Here is an 8,306-nt window from a genome sequence, read left to right as displayed (position 1 = left end):
GTTTGCCAGGCGAGCACTTATTCTACTGAGCTGCCTCCCCAGGCCCATACATCTTTTAGTAAAACCTCTTCATAATGAAGCTTTGAATTTTTAAAAAGGTTTGGAACTAAAGTTATTCATATGAAACATATGATGAAATGTTCTTCCAGATGTATATTTTGTTTCTTTTATTGTAGGTCTCTTGTTCCTCTAAGACAAAGGAACTAGAATTCATTCCTGTTCAAGAAGATAACTGAATACCTTTGTAAAGAAGCAAAGGTAAGACCCATGGATGTAAATGTCTCTGGACTTAAAGGCCTTTTAAAATACACAGCTTGTGTATCTGACCAAACAAGTCACTTGCCCCAGGTGCAGTTAACTTTGTAGAGCATGATTTTGATATTAACCTCTATTAATTGGTCACAGGTTAAAAAAAAAAGTTACAAAAAGTATAATTGGTCTGGTTTTCATACTCTCTGATCAGATAAAAGCACTGACTTTTAATAGGTCTTTATTTTTTCCTGGAAAAGTACATAGATGAAGGCATTCTAACAGAGAATCTCTGCTTTTTAAATAGGGAGAATTTGCCAGTAGGATAAAGTAGGCCACGAACAATGGATTATAGAGTGTGTGTGTGTGTTTCTCAGTCTATGGAAGTGATTTTTCTGGGAGCTCTCTTGTTCTCAGGGAGTCCTAATCCTCTCTGAGCAGCACTTACATGGCAATCCTAGAGAATTAAACTTGTACCTGGTTATGTTTTCCTTTCTTTGACATAGCTCAGTGAGTTTTCTCAATGGTAACCATGGTCTAGTAATTTAAAGCTTTTGAACCTTGAGCACAGACTCATTTAAAGCCATATTCTGAAGGGTTTCCACAAAATCGAAAGTGTCTTCTACCAGGAGGCTACAAAAGACTTTACAACAGGAAATCTGATAAGTGTTCTGCTCAGAATGGGTATACAGTAGTTTTCCTAAGTGATCCAGTTTCCTAGAATAAATCGCAGGGCTGTAATGATGAGATCTGAGTTTATTGCCTTCCGATAGGCAATTTGATTCTCCTTTTAATAGAAACTTGAGTTTAAGTTAAATTTTATATTTGGTTCCTGCGAATTAAAGGCCTTTCTAAGCTGTGAAATCATTGCAACATACCGATTTGTAGAAGTAATGTCTTTACATTAATTTTTACATCAGAAAATTGTGTTTCTTGAGTAGGTTTCTTTTTGATGCTATCCATTCAGAGACAAACTATTATTTGGCATAAGAAATTACAGCAGAAGTTTCAGAGCCACATCTTACGGCCTGTGGCCCTCGCTGTGGCTTGGTCTCCGATATTATTTTACATTAAGGACACTAGATTTGAATTAACTTCATATTCATAACAAGTGATTTCTTACATATATGTGATGCTGACATAAATTTGGTACTTGCAGGGGAGTTTATTTTGTTTGTTTAGATGGGGGTTTGTTCATTGCTTTTGTTTATCTAAAAGAATGTGTCATAAGAAGTTGCAGCAACTACTGTTGTTTTCTTTTAATCTCTCTCTTAGGTACTGATTTTTTGTTTTCCCCTAAGGGCATCTTAGAAAAGAAGTGGTAAGAGAGAACTTTAATAAGCACTCTTATAAGCACATGTTTTTATATGCTCAGTGAGTAATTAATCACAACTAAAGTAAAGCTCTGTAATGAGTGGCCCTGTTACGTGCCAACCCCTGCATGCAGGGTATTCCTCTGCCCTTGATCTCAATTTAGGTAATAGAGAGATTTTTCCATTAAGATTAAACAGTTAATAAAAAGTAGATTTTAATAATTTACCATCATACATTTCCTCAGTACCTTTTCTCTTAAGAGCTTCTCTAAGAATTGTAGCATTATATTTTGCATATTGTATGTAGAATAAGAGCCCTAGAAATATGTGTATTTTACACATTATTTACAGGGTAAATAAGTTGTAACTTATTTAAGCTGCTTTGTTGTTGTTTCCCTCAACGTCTCACTTTTCATTCAAATGAGTCATGACCAGCCCCACGCTGTGAGAAACTATTCTGTAAAGTTTTACAATGGACTTCAAATAAATTAAAATTTTGGGTATATTATCAATGAGATATTCTAGGAATTAGGTGCACAGATCTTCTCATTATTAAAGGAAACCAGGCACCCCAACTGAAATGTAATGACCTGTGTATTTTCTGCCATAAATATATGACTCTATTCAGTGTGAAAACAATACTTGCTTCTCTGAAATCCTGGTTGGTGAAATTCCTTCTGGTCTCCGGCATTTCACTCTATAAAGAGCACTTTCCACCCCTGCCAGTGCAATAAAACATGCCGACCTGCCCTTGTCTTTTAAGTATGCTCTCATCAAACCCTTCTCTTGTTGATTCATGAAGACCCCTCTTTCCATACTAGGGGGGTCTCTAGGACAAGCATTTAGTCTTTAATAGCTACTATGTACATTTGAATGTTTTACTGCCCCTCTGAGATACCCACTGAAAGATAACTTGTCACATCCCGCCGCGTAGGGAGGTTGCTATCCGTAAAGTACATATATAAGCATGTCTGCTGATGAGGGAACACAACAATCCCACGCAACTCCAAATTCTGCCTAAATCAGGAAGAACAACACCACCAACCTAACTAAAACACAAACAGAAAAGCAAAAGCAAAAAAACAAAGAAAAAACATGTACTTTAAAAAAGTGTCTTCAAACTACATCCATAAAGAAAATTTCTAGAGTTCAGGCAAGACTTAGACGAGCCGCAGTGTGATTTTAGTATGCGCGCTTTACCTAAAACTTTTCAGTTCGTTGGTAAATTCACCTTCTGTTTCCTAATGTTATTCAGCCAAATGTGTTAGACAAGCCTAACAAATTACCAGAGACATTCCTAAATTTAAATTTTTGTGGGCTGGGGAGATAGCTCGGCGGTCTAAGCACTTGGCTGGAAAGCTCAAGGACCCGGATTCAATTACCCTGTGCCGCATGCCATGCAGGCCCTGAGCACAAAGCAGCTATTGAAAGCAGGCATGGTGGCACATGCCTGTAATCCCAGTGCTGGGGAGGGTCAGAAAGAAAGATCACTAGGAGTCCAAGCTGCATAGTGAGACCCTACAGAAAATAAATGAAGATTTTTTTTTTCTTTGTAGTTTAGGGAAGGATCTATAGGGTGCTCAAGGTCTCATTACTAGCTTGGACTCATAGTGATGCTCCTGTTTACAGCCTCCCAAGAGCTGGGATTACAGGCAGGCACCATCATGTGCCCAGTCTCAATTGCCCTCTCAGCGCGCCCACGGGGTGGGGCCGGCACCGCAGGCACGGGGATTAAAACCCCGGCCCCTGCGCTTGTTTGCAGGTGCTTTAATCTGCTGAGTTATTTGGCCAGCCCTGAAGACTTTTTAAATAATAAAATAACATGAAATATTGCAAAATGATGTTTTGCAAAAATAGTCTAGAAAACTAAATCTCATACACTTTCCACTGCATGGAATTCTGCTATTGTTTAAAAGAGTCAGTGGAAAGAATAGAAAATTTATAAATTAGTATAAGTACACAATTATTACTACATTACTATTATTACTGCATTATTATTTATTATAAATACATAATTATTACTGCATAATTATTAATATGTAGTCTGTTTTAGAAGTGGAGAAAAAGGAATACCAAGATAATTGCAATTCATAGATAAGCATGGCTATAATTTTGTCAGTAAGCTCCTCTCCTTCCCAGGCCTTTGTAAAACTGAACACAGGACTGCAACAACTTAGGCTAACCACCATTTTTGTTATTTTTCTTATTGCTAGATCTGCCACTAAGAAACAGTGCTTTATTGGGTGAACTACTGCAACAATCAGGATGTGTTTTATCATTTGAAAAAGGGACCTTTGTTAATTTATCAACTATTGTGTGTCTAGTAAATGCTGAGCACTGTCTTGGAAAAACTCCAGCTTTTCTGGGTGTATGTGGGAAACAAATGGCATAATGGAAGAGAAATTTACTTACCAACTGCAAACTAAATAATCCCTTCTTTCTTCAACTGGGATTGACTCCTGGTTATATCATTATCTGATTGATACTCAAAGTTTTTTGATACAATGAAAGAAATAACAAAAAATAACAATGTCAGAGAACGTCATGAGCCACTTTGATGATTATATGTAGCCCTGCTTTTTTGTCTTGGAAAACAAAATCCAGAGTGGCTGGCGGCCGATTTTACCTCTCATCCGGATGCCTTGGTAACTCGCTGATATAGCATTCGGCGCCAGGGAGAAGTTAGAGTTTTAAATTTGTGAGATACCATGATGATTTTTCACTGTGCCTTCGTTCACCCCTCCTGAATGAGCCAGGCTATGCCTCAGCCCCTGCACGAGCTGCATGGCCCAGTGCCATCTTGTTGGCCTGAGATGAGAGGAGAAAGACTACAGCTGTCAGAAACTTCCAATTTGATGTCAGACAGGACCGAGAAGCCTGCACCCAAAGTTGTATTCAGGCCGACTGGTGGCTTTGATTGCTACTGCTTGCCTCTGCCTTTGTGGAAAGATTTCTGAGTGTGATGTCCAGGTCTGTCTTCTGTCTAGTCATGGTGGCACTTGCCCTCAATTACAAAAGGAAAGCATTCAGGCATCCTAACAGATATTCTTGCTGAAATATTACACCTATGAGGTAATAAGAACAAAGAACAGAAATTTTAAAAAAATAATCCTTTTTTTAACTCACTGGAGTGTTTGGGTTGTTTTAAGAGTGAACTAAAGTTGAATAGCAATTGCTCTATAGAATGAGCTAAACAGATTTATTTGGGCTGTCCCAAAAATACTTAAGAATAGCTATTCGATGGAGAAGGGTCATTGGCAAACTCACTTTGAAAAATATTATAAAGTACTCTTCTTTTATTATTTTGGTTTAGTGTTCAATCAGATATAAAGCATTGTTCTCTTAGTCTTTAGCTATTTCTGTTCCCTTGAAAATCACAGAGTAATTGTTCCTGGACCCAGGAGCAGCCATGCTGTAAAATGATGTGACAAATAGCTTGATGCACAGGTCCACGCATGGCCCAGCCCTGGGCCACAAGTCCCCACAGAGGCGAGGTTGCACAGACAGGAAGAAGAGCCTTGCGCAATGCCATGCAGCACTTCTCACATGAGGAGACACGGCCTGCTTTGCAAGATCCATGTTCTCGTTCCAATATCCTCTGCCTCCAAAGGCTCCACTCCAGGGGCTTCTAAGTGTCTCGTGTTGCCAGGCAAGAGCCAAGCCACTGCGGAAATGCACCACCTGGGGTAAAACGCTTGACTTTCTCGACATTTCCCCCTGGATGTCTGAGATTTAATTGCTCAATGCCCAGCAAAGGGACCCCACTCACTCATGATCACCTAAGAAGTCAGCCCCCAAAAGGCCATCATTAGAGACCAGAACAGGGCATTGCCAGATGACTTAGAGCAGGAATCAGAGAAAAGACTCCTTCAGAAATTAAGTGGACAGTTTCTTATTTTTAAATATGGACACCTCTCGTTTTTTAGTTTTCCAATCTATAAAACAGTGAATAAGTACATTGCTACAGGGGATGAAAATTGAAATATTGAAGATATCATGGGGCTTAAAACTAACAGAAGTTCCCATTCTTAATCTACTGTTTTCTAATTCTGGCAATTCTGATATGTTATCTCATTTATCTACATCTCAGTTTCTTAATGTGTAAAATGAAACAACATATCCCCTAGTATAATTTTATTGATATAACGTCAGACTAATATCCTAAGGCACTTATGTGAGTTGTGAATTTTAAAGGCACCTGAATATATATTGCACAATAAACTGTATCTATTATTTTGAGGAGCACCATGTCCTCTGTGGGTATCTATTTTATACTTCGTTCCTAAGCCTGTTTGATAGGGCACATGCGTTGTCAGCACTCTTATAGCTCATCATATCCTGTTGGCTGGGAAAGAATGAGATTCTGGCCTGGTGACTAAAAGAAGGAACAGAAATAGGCAGCACAGAGGGGGAAAGTGTTTTCTATCAAGCAGCCACAATTCAAGTCAGCCAAGCTCTACCTCTCTAGTCACACTGCAATGAGAAGATTTAGGGAGGTCCCCTAAATGTGGAAAGTCTTACCTCCAGGACATGTAGGCAATTGCCAGTTTTCTCTCAAAGTCATCTTTCTTGTTAGCATCTGAACAAAAAGTTCTGCTTCAGGGGAGATTACTAGAGGTAAATAAGCCTGATAAATAGGCAGGATAGAATGAGTAGCAGAAAAGCTAAGCTTCCTGGTCCTGTCTAGGGTCAGACGAAAGGCTGCGATCATTCTGTGCACTGCTTTCTCCTTTGCACCCACAGGATGTTATGTGCCGCGTACACAGGGAGAGCTTCATAAGCAGGCGTTGAATGCATGACCAAATAAACCACCCTCCCAGGAAAGACCTCAGTAGATGGTATCTGTTCTACCTCAGAGATGGCTTCCAATAACTAAGCCGGATTCTCTCTCTCTCTCTCTCTCTCTCTCTCTCTCTCTCTCTCTCTCTCTCTCTCTCTGGAACTGGGGATTGAACTCAGGCCCTTGTGTTTGCCTGGGAAGCATTTATTCTACTGAGCTATCTCCCCGGCCCCTTAAGCCTGGTCTTCTTACCCCTGTGTGAAGACAGCAGGTTATAATTTTCTGGCCTTGACTAGTTTGAATTTCAACACTGCTAGCATACACCCCTCCAGTTCATCTATGGTGTATATTTCCAGACTGAGCCTAAACAGAAAAAAGTGCCTTGAGATCTTCTGATTGAACCTTATGCAATAACAAAGTTATTCATAAAATATAGCTTTCCATAGATGACTTATTTCTTGTTCTCTGTGCCTGGCCATATAAAAATGCAGTACAAATGAACTCAGAAGTCTGGGCAGCACAGTCTGTCCCAGCAGTGCCACCCCCCCAAAAAAAATTGATGAAGTTCTGTATTGTATAAATTTAGATATTCCAGGTTCAAAAATGATGAATACTAAATTCTAGCAAAACATGGTTAGCCAGAAAGAGATGGATATCTAGTAACAAAGTATTTTAATTATCGTTACATATATAGATAAATGTCAAAGTGAAACATTGATTTCATAGGTTCTATCTATTTCCATGCCTTTATTCTCTTTTCTCATTCTCCTGAGGATAGTATTTCATGAGTTCACAGATTTTGTGATGTTTGCTTTATACAGGCACAGAGATGTCACCAGAGAATCACCCTCATTTTTGATTTGTGACATCTAGATGAGGCTAATAATGATAAATTGTTTCATCATTGCAAGATTTTAGGAGTCAGGCGTCAAAAAAAAAAATCCAATTTGTGAACATAACAAAGCTCAGCTGAATTAACAAAGGGGACTTCAATCGAATAGCATGTGCAGTGTAAAAGATGTTTTTTTGTACCTCTATAAAGGAACTTTTCTCTTTTTGCACACATATCATTCAAGTGCAAAAAAAATTCCTCTCAGACACTGTTTATTGAAAAAAAAACTTTATGAGAGCCGATCTCCCTTTTCCAGCAGAGCAGCAACCTACCTTCCTAAAAGGGGAGCAGACGATGCTTTTGAAAACACTATCTGCGTGTTGCAACACATTTATTTAAAAATACTGTTTCTATTATTCTTGAACACTCAGAGCAAAACCTTGTTGTAAATGGTGTTATCACCAGGAATGGTAAGTTGTTTTCATGCAAGAAGTTCAAAATCTCCTCTGATGTGGTCAATTAGGGAGCTTTATATAATTCCTTAGGACCAACTAGGGGTACATTTTGTTGTCATTTTTTTATAGTTGGGTTCTCATATCCTTCTGACCTACATAGCATGGGGGAGTCAGCCAACAGCTGGCACTTCTCAGAGTTGCTCAAGGAGAGAATGGCAATTCATGTCCTGGCTTCTGTGTGCGTCTATTTATATGTCTGGCTATAGATCTACCTACCACCTTTCTCTCCGTTCAATTACTCACCACTGACACACTTCATGAACAAAAGTTCTTTGGTGTGAGCATGATCTTACAGTAGATTTGTACAAAGTGCAATAGACCTTTATCCGAAGAATGAGGTGTGCAAAGAAAACCCTGTATCAGTACTCCCTCTCCTGTGACAGATTTTGACCTCAAGACCTATCTTAGTGTAGTCGGTAGCCAGTTTGAAGAGTCCCTTTCCTCTACCCTGGAAAGGGACAGTGGGAGGTGGGCGGAGAAAACACTTGGGCTATTCTTCTCTTCAGACTGGCCAGCAACCTGGTGTCACCTCCTGGGCCTGCTGCTCCCATTCAGAGACCACCCATTAGATTCAGCTGGAAGTTCAGCATGCCACGACTGATGGATGGCATCTGACA

The sequence above is a fragment of the Octodon degus genome, unplaced genomic scaffold, assembly GCF_000260255.1.
Source record: "Octodon degus isolate 3935 unplaced genomic scaffold, OctDeg1.0 scaffold00157, whole genome shotgun sequence".
In the NCBI taxonomy this organism is placed as follows: Eukaryota; Metazoa; Chordata; class Mammalia; order Rodentia; family Octodontidae; genus Octodon; species Octodon degus.
The sequence above is the reverse complement of the archived record's forward strand: the minus strand, read 5'-3'. Positions refer to the sequence as shown.